Source organism: Suricata suricatta, chromosome 9, assembly GCF_006229205.1.
Source record: "Suricata suricatta isolate VVHF042 chromosome 9, meerkat_22Aug2017_6uvM2_HiC, whole genome shotgun sequence".
NCBI classification, from domain to species: domain Eukaryota; kingdom Metazoa; phylum Chordata; class Mammalia; order Carnivora; family Herpestidae; genus Suricata; species Suricata suricatta.
In genome coordinates, this window is record NC_043708.1 from 53,453,271 (window position 1) to 53,464,691 (window position 11,421).

General features: G+C 36.1%; 1 long non-coding RNA gene across 1 annotated transcript in view; it reads left to right on the plus strand.

Moving 5' to 3' along the window:
* The first annotated feature begins 1,382 nt into the window (after window positions 1-1,382).
* The window catches only part of LOC115302983, a 24,577-nt gene continuing 14,538 nt past the window's right edge, over window positions 1,383-11,421 (plus strand). The window contains exon 1 of the long non-coding RNA XR_003913751.1: window positions 1,383-1,680. This is a non-coding gene — a long non-coding RNA (uncharacterized LOC115302983). The remainder of the gene's footprint in view (window positions 1,681-11,421) is intronic.

Below are 11,421 nucleotides of genomic sequence, written 5' to 3' on the forward strand. Positions count from 1 at the left end.
AAGCCATACTGTTCTAGAAAAATATCAAAGGAAGTGGAAAGTAAGAGCAAGGAAGCTTTAATGAATTAAGTTCTAGAAAGATATAATTAAATTCTAGAGAGCTTTACTTCTAGAAGTAAATCAGAAGATCAGAGAGCCCTAGAAGTTGTGGACCACATTCATGGGTGGGGAGTGTACCAGGGACTGAGTAACCTTGCAGGGATGAAAGGAATCAAGCAGGTCTTGAATCTCATTATGAGATTGTGAGATTAAGTAGAGTCTGGAAACACCCTAACACAAGAGCAGTTTCCTTGAACCACTAGCCCTTATCTCAACTACACCAAAAAAAGGAAGAAAATGCAGCAAAGGAGGGCCTGGTAGGGAGGGGAAAAGTGCAGGTAATACTCTTCCAAATTAATTACTAACAGGATTACAAAGGCCCCCACTCAGGGATTGGGAGTTGGTGTAATTACAAGGGAACTCTGTCTAATTAAATTTGAAATCTCGAACCAGCTGACCTTGACTGTAGAAGGAGTGAAAATGATCAGTACCCTCCTCCACCTCACACCCCATCCCACACACACACACACACACACACACACACTAACACCCAGAGATGAAAGGACCTAAGCTTCCCGGGAAATAAAGTAAAACAACTATGCTTCAGTTTCCAATGAACTTTTATATACAATGAATAAAATACAATTAAAACTGTGGATAGGGAATTTAGGGTATGTATAATTACTAATAAAATATATCATTAAATCTAATCCCTAAAATAAAAAAAATAGGTGTAATAGCACATTAAACATGTAGAATAAATAATCAATAAACTCAAAGATTGCAATTTTGGAAAATGCTTTTTTTTTAAATTAAAGCAGAGAGAGAGAGAGAGAGAGAGAGACTGAAAACAAGAACAAGACAAAAACAAACAGACCAACAGAAAAGCTCAAACCAGAGTGTATGTTCATCTGGAAACCCCTCAACCATCCATTTTTCTTGATAACCTCTAACTAACAGAATGCAATTTCAATTTGCATTCTCTCTGCCATGTACTTAAGGATATTTCTAGTGGAGTGTTGTCTTAGTCCACATATCACGTTCTTTTTTATTTCTTTTTTTCCATATCTATTTATTTGCTGGTACAATATACAGTCTGCTAAATATCTTAAAGTATTTGTGACAGGCAGCCTGGCAGATGGCCTCCAATGACCCTTCACGTTGGGGGAGCATTTCTTACATCATCGCTTCCCTTAGGGAGCAGACTGTGCCTCGGGCTTGTTTCTGACCGAGTATGGCGGAAATGATGGCGTGCCATTTCTGAGATTACGTCACAGTAACACAGCGACTTCTGTCATGCTCACCCTTTATCTTTTCCTCTCCTTCAGTCATTCTCAGGGAAGCCTGCTGTCTATTGTGACCTGGCTGAAGAAGGGGCTTGGGTGGGAACACACTGGCATCATCGGCCGATGGCTAGCAAGGACCGGGCTACCCGCAGCCATGCAGTTGAGCTAGGGTGGGATTTCTCCACCAGTGAAGTCGTAGGACACTTGGAGCACCAGCTAGCACCCTGACTGCTGCTTCGTGAGACATCTAAGCCTGCACCAAGCCCTGCCCAAGCAGGTCCAGATTCCTAACCCACGGGAACTATGAAATAGTTTAAGTTGCAATTTTGGTGGGCATTTGACTATATAACCAAAGGTAAGTGGAAGTGAAGTGCTGTCATTGCCGATATTTAAAACTATAGGTGAAGCAAGAAGGATTTTTAAAATCACATAAGAAGAAATGTAAGTACACTTAGGTGGTTAATAGAAATCTGACTTTGTCTATGGCCGTTAACACACTAAACGCGCCGATCTCATCTGATCTCGGAAGCTAAGCAGGCTGGGGCCTGGTTAGTACTTGGATGGGAGAGATCTGATTTTGAGGATACTTCGAAAAAGCAGTAATAGAGGCACCCAGGTGACTCAGTCAGTTAAGTGTTTGACTCTTGGTTTCGGCTCAGGTCACGATCTTACAGTCGGTGAGTTCGAGCCTTATGATGGGCTCTGCACTAACAGCACAGAGCCAACTTGGAATTCTCTCTCCCCTCCTTCCCCGCTTGCCCGCTCACTCTCTCTCTCTCTCTCTCTCTCTCTCTCTCTCTCTCAAAAATAAATAAATAAATAAATATTTTAAAAATATAATATGTATACTTTAAAAAAGGAAGGAATAAAAATGGCTAAAAAGGAATTAAGGAAAATGTCATTAGATTCTAAAGGGAAAAAAAAGGTGGGGTGGCTCAGTGGGTTAAGCATTTGATTTCAGCGCAGGTCATGATCTCCTGGTTCCTTAGTTCAAACTGGCGCCAGGCTCTGTGCTGGCAGCTCAGAGCCTGGAGCCCGCTTCTGATTCTGCACCTCCCTCTCTCTCTGCCCCTCTCCCACTACCACTCTGTCTCTCTCTCTCTCTCTCTCTCTCTCAGAAATAAATGTTTAAAAATCTTTTTTAAAAAAGAAACTAATAAAAAAGGGATCCCTTTGTGATAAAATGACAAAAGGACTTACTGTTGTCTGATGCTGTGCAGAAGCTTAAAATATGTCTAATGAGTTTGGTGACCTAGCTAAGGGGGCTTCCAAGCAATGCTTTGCAAGAGCTGTCTGGTTTCTTCTTGCTACTAATGTAACATGTCCTTGAATGGTTGTTTCATACCTGAAGAATTTTACCTCTCTGTGACAGAAGCAGGGTTCTTTCAAAGTCTACCCAACCACTAGGTGCATACAAACATGCAACAAACTGTTTTGTTTGTTTGTTTTTAAATGTGCTCCATTACTCTAGTTTCTAGATCTTTTAAGTTAACATTTTTGGAAGCAATTCCATTTCAACAATCAATGAAGTACGGATGGTTATTCTTCAATATGGAATGAAGAAATGGAATCTAAGCAACAGTATCTGTCATGAGACAGTGAACTTAAATGGACTTCTAATTAGAAAAACATATTCAACACATAAATAAAAGGAAAACAACTAAAATTAAAGTTTACTTTAAAAATCTATTGATTTCCATTTAATTTTAAAGAAACAGAATGATAAGCAATTAGTGACCCAATTAGAAAAAACTATTGTCAATTCAACTTGCTAAATGATCACTGTCTCTTCAGCATACTACTCTCTTTCCTTCTTCAGATCAATCTTCATTTTGGCCATCAGCAGTTCATTTAATCTTCTATGCTTCAGAGCATCCCAGACAATAACTGCTGCACAGCACTGTTGTTTAATCAACGTATGATTAGTGATCACACCTTTCATTAAAATTTGGCCAACACTAGGAACTAAGTAAAGGTCAGTTGGCTCTGAATCAATATAACTGCCAAGATACCGAGATGTGACAATCTTACTTTTTCAGATGAACCAGGAATTTGCATAGTTTTTCCACTAATTTACTGACCTGAATCTTCTTTAGCAAAATAAAAACAAACGAATGAAAAGCCAGACCTAATAACCTATTTAAAAGTGCTCTTTACCCTGGGGTGCCTGAGTGGCTCAGTCAGTTCAGCATCCAACTTTGGGTCAAGTCATGATCTCACAGTTCATGAGTTCTAACCCCACATCGGGCTATGTGCTAACAGCTCTGAGCCTGGATCCTGCTTCACATTCTATCTCTCTCTCTATCTTTGACTCTCTCTCTCTCTCAAAAGTAAATAAACATTTTTTAAGTACCCCTTTCCCTGAATCCTCTTCCACTCCTAGATTCAATTTATCTGGCTCCACTTTATATCTATAATTTTATCAACTAATTTAAGTTTACTTGTGCATTGATTATTTGCTATTATCAACTCTTCTATAAAGTAAATCCCTTTTGATGAGTGCAGAGTCCTTGCCCATTTTTCCCACTGATGTACTTCAGCACCTAGAAACATATCTTATGAATAATTAATAATCATCAAATAATTGTCAAGTGATGAATAAATAATTCATCAATTTTCCCTAAGAGCTAATAATTATTCAAACTTTGGTGTTTAAGAATTTGAAGTAATTTAATACCTCTCAACTAACAGAACCTGACAAATTACCTACATGTACCCTAAATCCTGAATCACAATTTAGCTTATCTCTAAGAGAAAATACTGGAAACTAAAGAAGGGTCTTGACTACACTGTGGCTAGAAGTTTACACAAGCATAGATATTTTAACAATATTTGTTCTTGCAATCCATGAGCACAGGAAGATTTTCCATTTCTTTGTGTTGTCTTAAATTTCTTTCATCAGTGTTTTATAGTTTTCAGAATACAGGTCTTTCACCTCTTGGCTTAGGTTTAATCTAAGATACCTTCTATTATTTGATACAGCTATATATGGGATCAATTCCTAGATTTCTCTTTCTGTTGCTTCAGTATTGGTGTATAGAAATACAGCAGATTTCTGTAGGTTGATTTTATACCCTGGACTTCACTGATTTTGTATGTATCAGTTCAAGAAATTTTTTGGTGGGTCTCTTGGGTATTCTATATAGAGATTCATATCATCTTCAAATAGTTAAAGTTTGACTATTTCCTCGCTGATTTTTATGCCTTTTCTTTTTTAGTCTGATTGCTGAGGTTAGGACTTCCAGTACTATATTAAACAACAGTGGGTAGAGTGGACATCTCTTTCTTTTTCCTGACCATAGAGGAAAAGCTCTCAGCTTTTCTCCATTGAGGATGATACCCAAAGCAATCTACATATTTAATACAATCCCTTTCAAAATACCCCCTGCAATGTTCACAGAGGAAGAACAAACAATCCTAAAATGTTTATGGAACCAAAAAGATCCTAAATAGCAAAACCAATCTTGAAAAAGTAAAGCGAAGCTGGAAGCATCATTACTTTAAGTTATATTACAAAGCTGTAGTGATAAAATCAGAATGGTATTACCACATAAACAGACTCACAGGTCAATAGGATAGAATAGAAAACCTAAAAATGGGCCCACAACTATCTGGTCAACTAATCTCCAACAAAGCAGGAAAGAATATTCAATGGAAAAAAGACAGTCTCTTTAACAAGCTGTGTTGGAAAAACTGGACAGCGACATGCAGAAGAATGAAAGTGGACCACTTTCTTAAACCATCAACAAGAATAAATACAAAATGGACTAAAGACCTAAATTTGAGACAAGAAAACATCAAAATCTTGGAGGAAAACACAGGCAATAACTTCTTTGACATTGACCATAGCAACTGCTTTCTAGATATGTCCCTTAAGGATAGAAAAATAGAATAAAAAATAATCTATTGGGACCTCATCAAGATAAAAAGCTTCTGCACAATAAAGGAAGCAATCATCAAAACTACAAGGTAACCTATGGAGGGGTACTTGAGAGGCTCAGTTGGTTGGACACCCAACGTTTGCCTAGGTCATGGTTTGCAGTTTCTGAGTTCAAGCCCTGCACTGAGCTTCATGCTGACAGCTCAGAGCCTGGATCCTGCTTTAGATTCTATATCTCCCTCACTCTCTGTTCCTCCCCTGCTCATGTTCTGTCTCTCTCCTTCAAAAATAAATAAACCTTAAATTTTTTTTAATAAAAAATTTTAAAAAGGTAACCTATGGAATGGGAGAGGATATTTGCAAATGCCATTATCTCATAAAGGGTTAGTTTATAAAATCTATAAAGAACTTATCAATGCTCCCAAAATGAATAATCTAATTACAAAATGGACAGAAGCCATGAATAGACATTTTTCTAAAGAAGACATACATATGGCCAACAGATCCATGGAAAGATGCCCAACATCACTCATGCCAGGGAAATACAAATCAAAACTACAACCAGATATTACCTCACCTCTTTCAGAATGGATAAATTCAACAACATAGGAAACAACAGGTGTTGGCAATGATATGGAGATAGGGGAATCTTCTTTCATTGTTGGTGGAAATGCAAACTGGTACAGACACTCTGGGAAACAGGATAGAACTTCCTCCAGAAGTTGAAAATAAAACTATTCTCTGACCCAGCAATTGTACTACTAGATATTAACCCAAAACATATAAAAATACAGATGTGAAGGGATACATGCACCCCACTGTTTATAGCATCATTCTCTACAATAGTCAAATTATGGAAAGAGTTCAAATGTCCATCGGCCAATGAACAAAGAAGAGGTGATCTACACATACAATGGAGTATTACTCCAACACAAAAATAAATGAAATCTTGCTATTTGCAATGAGGTCGATGGTGCTAGAGAGTATAATGCAAAGCTAAATAAGTTAGAGAAAGACAAATACTGTATGATTTCACTCATACGTGGAACTTAAGAAACAAACAGATGAACATGAGGGAAAAAAGAAAGAGGCAAACCATAAAAGGGGCTCTTAACTGTAGAGAATAAACTAAGGGTTTCTGGAGGGGAGTTGGATGGAGAAATGGGTAATTGGGTGACAGGAATTAAGGAGGACACTTGTGATGAGAACTAGATGATGTGAGTGATGAATCACTAAATTCTACGTTGGAAACTAATATTACACTGTATGTTAGCAAACAGGAATTTAAATAAAAACTAAAAGAAAAGGAAGTTTATACTGGCAAACTTTTAATTACTAATACTGAAGCTAGAGAGGGCCAACTGACAATTTTAATTTCTAATATGAAAATATTTAATCAACAATGGTAAACAAATTACTGTATTTCTGGTATGCAGATTCTACATTGCAAACAAATATTTGCTGCTTTGGAAAACCAGCATCTTTTAATAACACGATATCATGAATTCCTTCCACTGCCTAAATTCCCAGTGTGGATTGTCCCCCATAAAACCTTCTTATTTTCAAAATTAGAAAATACTTTCTTATGTACGAACCATGGTTTCAAGCACCTCTGGGGTTGTACCACTGCAAATGCATGCAGTTCTGTTATAACCTGCAAATGGAGCTAGTAGGCGCCATGTTGGTTGCCTTGGCCAAAGAAAAGCTTCAGACTTCCCCCATCTAGCCATTTTTTGACAGTCAAACTCAAAAACACACAGTATGCTCACCTGTTGCTCATTTTTTTTAGGTACTGCCTAAGAACATATTTGCCTTCATCATCTAAACTAATACACTGTGGTATTGAAAACTAAGCTTTTGATTTATTCCAAATACTTTAGGAAAATATTAATATCTTTCAGTCCCTTGCCTGAAAATTCCTGAGCATAAATATCACTTTAACGTGTAGAAGTTCCAAAATTCTTCTGTCAGGAGAAAAATATTATCTTTAAAGCAACTGAGTAGTTAAATGTCTCCCCAGTATTTAGCAGTATTGAGAATAATAAAATCAAATACACAATTAGAAAAAATATATTAATGGCATGCATATTATAATCTTTAACATTTATAATCTTTAACAATTTATTTTTAAAATGATGTCATTTTACAAGTACCAAGTAAAGAGTAGCATGGAGCAGACCCTTCATCAAGGTTTAAATCGAATGCCCCTATATAATTCAAAAGAAAGTTCAAAGTCTCTTCAGTAAGTGGTACTGGGAAAACTGGACAGCAACATGCAGAAGAATGAAAATAGACTACTTTCTTACACTATAGATAAAAATAAACTCAACATGGAAGAAAGACCCAAGTATGAGACAGAAAACCATCAAAATCCTAGAGGAGAACGCAAGCAGTAACCTCTTTGGCATCAGCCATAGCAACTTCTTTCTAGTTATGCCTCTGGAGGAAAGGGGAACACAATGAAAAATAAACTATTGGGATTTTATCATGGCAAAAAGCTTCTGCACAATGAAGGAAAAAAATCACCAAAACTAAAAGACAACCTATGGAATGGGAGAAGATATTTGCAAATTACATTTCTCAGAAAGGGTTAGTAAAAAAAATTATAAAGAACTTACAAAACTCAAAACCCAAATAATGAATAATCCAATCACAAAATAGGCAGAAGACATGAATGAACATTATGACCAACAGACAAGAAAAGATGCTCAACATCACTCATCATCAGAAAAATACAAATCAAAACCACAATGGGATATCATCTCACATTTGTTAGAAAGGCTAAAATTAATAAAACAAGAAACAACAGTTGTTGGCAAGGAGGAAGAGAAAGGGGAATCCTCTTGCATTGTTGGTTGAAACTGGTGCAGCCACTCTGGAAACAATATGGAGCTCCTCCAAAAGATAAAAATAGAACTACCCTACAACTCAGCAATTGCATTACTAGGTATTCACACAAACCTGACAAAAATATGGATTTAAAATTCTTTAATATTTGTTTATATTTGAGAGAGAGAGCAAGTGAGCATGAGAGGAGGAGAGACAGAGAGAGAGAGAGAGAGAGAGAGAGAGAGAGAGAGAGAGAGAGAGAGAGATTGATTCTGAACCAGGCTCTAGGCTCAGAGCCTGATGAGAGACCCAGACTTACAAACAATGAGATCATGACCTGAGCAGAACTTGGATGCTTAACCAACTGAGCCACCCAGGAGCCCCAACAAAAATACTGATTTGAAGAGATACATGCACCCTCAATGTTTATAGCAGCATTATCTACAATAGCCAAATTATGGAAAGAGCCCAAATGCTCACTGACTGATGAGTGGAGAAAAAGGAGATGGTACCTATGTATAATGGAATATTACCCAGCCATAAAAAGAAGGAAATCTGCTCATTTGTAATGACACGGGTGGAAGTAGAGAGTATCATGCTAAGTGAAAGGAATCAAATACCGATTATTTCACTCATATGTGAAATTTAAGAAACAGAATAAGTGAGCAAAGAGAAAAAATAGAGAGCAAGGCAAATCAAGAGACAAACTCTTAAACATAGAGAACAAACTGATGGTTACCAGAGGGTAGGTGAGAGATGGGGATGGGTTAAATGATGATGAGGATTAAGGACTGTTCTTGTGATGAGCACTGGATGAGGTATGGTGTTGAATCACTACATTGTATATCTAAAATTGGTATTACCCTATATGTCAGCTAGCTAGAATTTAAATAAAAATTTAAAAAAATACATCTTGAGAATATTTTCAATATGATGCCTAGAGACCAAGTGAACACTATTATCTCAAAAACCATGAAGTTACCCAGAATGAACTTATGTATAAAATTGAATTGAAACATCATAAACAGGTACCACTAGAAAGTCAGCATTTTCAACAATTTTATGGAAAATATAAAGCCTTTTGGAAGTCATTGAAAGAAACATTCTTTATTTGGTTTTGACCAAATTTTGACTCATTCCATCCATTGGGGTAACAACAAACATTGCTTGTAAAAAAAAAAGTTGTTGATCCTATCTAAGAGTCCCATACCAAAATTCAAGTCATAGTTCAATGGCACAGAGCAAGGACCAGAGATAGGAAAGTAAGCCGGAAACCAAAATTTCAGGAATTGCCAGAAGGTCATGCAAATGTATTTGTGCTTTATTGAGTGGTTAGCCTCAATTCACAGGCAATGGAGAACAAAGTAAATGACTTTGACACAGCTAGCCACCTTTATTTGTGATGGGGACAAGTAGAGAGGAGTACAATTCCCCAACTAACTTTAGGAAAATTAAAATATGTGGACAAAAATGATTCATCTTAGCAGATTTCTCTGATAGGCTACATGTGGGGCACCAGCAGCAGTTTGCTATGCAATATTTCTTAATAACTAAATGAGTTATTATTAATCCATCATGTTGAAGTTTGAAATAACTCTTTTAATAAAACCACTCTTTTACATGCTGGTTTTGGGCTAATTGAAAAGTAAGATATAAATAATAGAGATGGAAATTAAAACCTCTTAAAATGGACATTTGTAAGTGAGGCTTATTCCTAAGGTCAAGTGACCTTCTAAATATCAGAATTAGACTGTGTATATAGAAAAGCTATTCAAAGTAGATTAATACATACCTCTCCCATAGGCAAGGCCATATCTCTATGTTCACCTCATTACTGTGAGTGATTGAAAGAAAGCACATTCTCCAAACATATCCCCTTCTACAATATAAAGTGGCTGGGTGATGCATTCCTGATTCGTCTGCCAACCTTACCGACAACATAAGTCATTTAATCAAAGATGAAGAAGAAGCACTTTTCCTCAAAAATCTCATTTCTACTTTAGATTTCTCATAAAATATTTTATTAATATTGATTGCAACAATTATCTTTTTAACCTGTAGATCATCAGTATTAGACAATATACACAATCTTGTAGCAGGTTAATATGTTTATTTCATGTTAGTAACGATTATGAAATTTAATACAATATTCAGTGAAACATACACATTTTTAATTTGATCTCCAAGACTGACTATTTTCTACTAATCTATTAGTGTCTTATAATATAAAACTGAGTCGTTATTTTCATAAACACAGGAAACCACAGGTTGATCAGTCCTTCATTCATTTAGTAAGACAATGATATCATGGCCTTAGGTTACCTTCTCTTTTGATGTTACCTTTATATTGAAAAATGACTGCAACAGATCCAAGCTACATTTCCAATGAGTCAAAATAACATAAATTTAGATGTGAGAAGAGAGGAGTTCTATTTTTGCATCACTTTCTTTTGTAAGAGATTATAATTTTCCCTAGAAGCACAATATATGACACTAACACCTTCTCTTTGTTCACATAGGCTTGAATTTAATCACTTATCTGGTATTCCTACCTTCAACAATAGCTAGGAAAGTGAGTACCTGGCATCTTCCTATCTATGGAGGGAGACAGTCATTCTCTGAAAGAAAGAAGAGTGGGAAGAGGGCTTTTGTAAGCAAACAGCATTATCTGCCACTGTCTTTGACTATTTTGTACATAAATCAATTACTTACTATGGTAATTTTCTGCTCATGAAAAATGTCACAATATAGATCTAATATGCACACACACATACATTTGTGACATAACTAGACATATATAAATTAAGAAAATAGATTATTTTAGGTCTGTCGTTAGTATAGATAATGTTATGGCATGAAAAGTACTATGCAAAAAGAGGCTCAGATATTTGACTGAGAAAGCCAGCAAGCAGGGAATCTAAAAGTTTCATTCAGGAACAGCCCTCATGAAAGTGGGCGGGAAAGTGAGATGATGAAAATAATATAACAGGGAAAGGGTCAAAAATTTTCTCCCATTCCATAAAGAAGCCCACTTGTGTTTAGCTGGTGAAGCCTGCAGGTTCTAAAAGTACACAGATTAGTACATTTTGGGGGGAAGGAGCATCAGTAAAGGATGGAGAGCAAGTATCAGGTATCTGAGGACAGATATTAGAGATTTAGAGACATGAACTTAAAAAAAGATATAAAAACTACATATTAAGTCATTAGGAATGAAATGACTCAATGGGTTATTGGGTTTGAGTTAGTACCTATAAGACCTTCCACCTGAATACTTGTGTTTCATACTGTTTTGGATACTGCAATAATATACTGCTATATATATAGTAATATATATATATATAGTAATATATATATATATATATATATATATATATATATATATATATA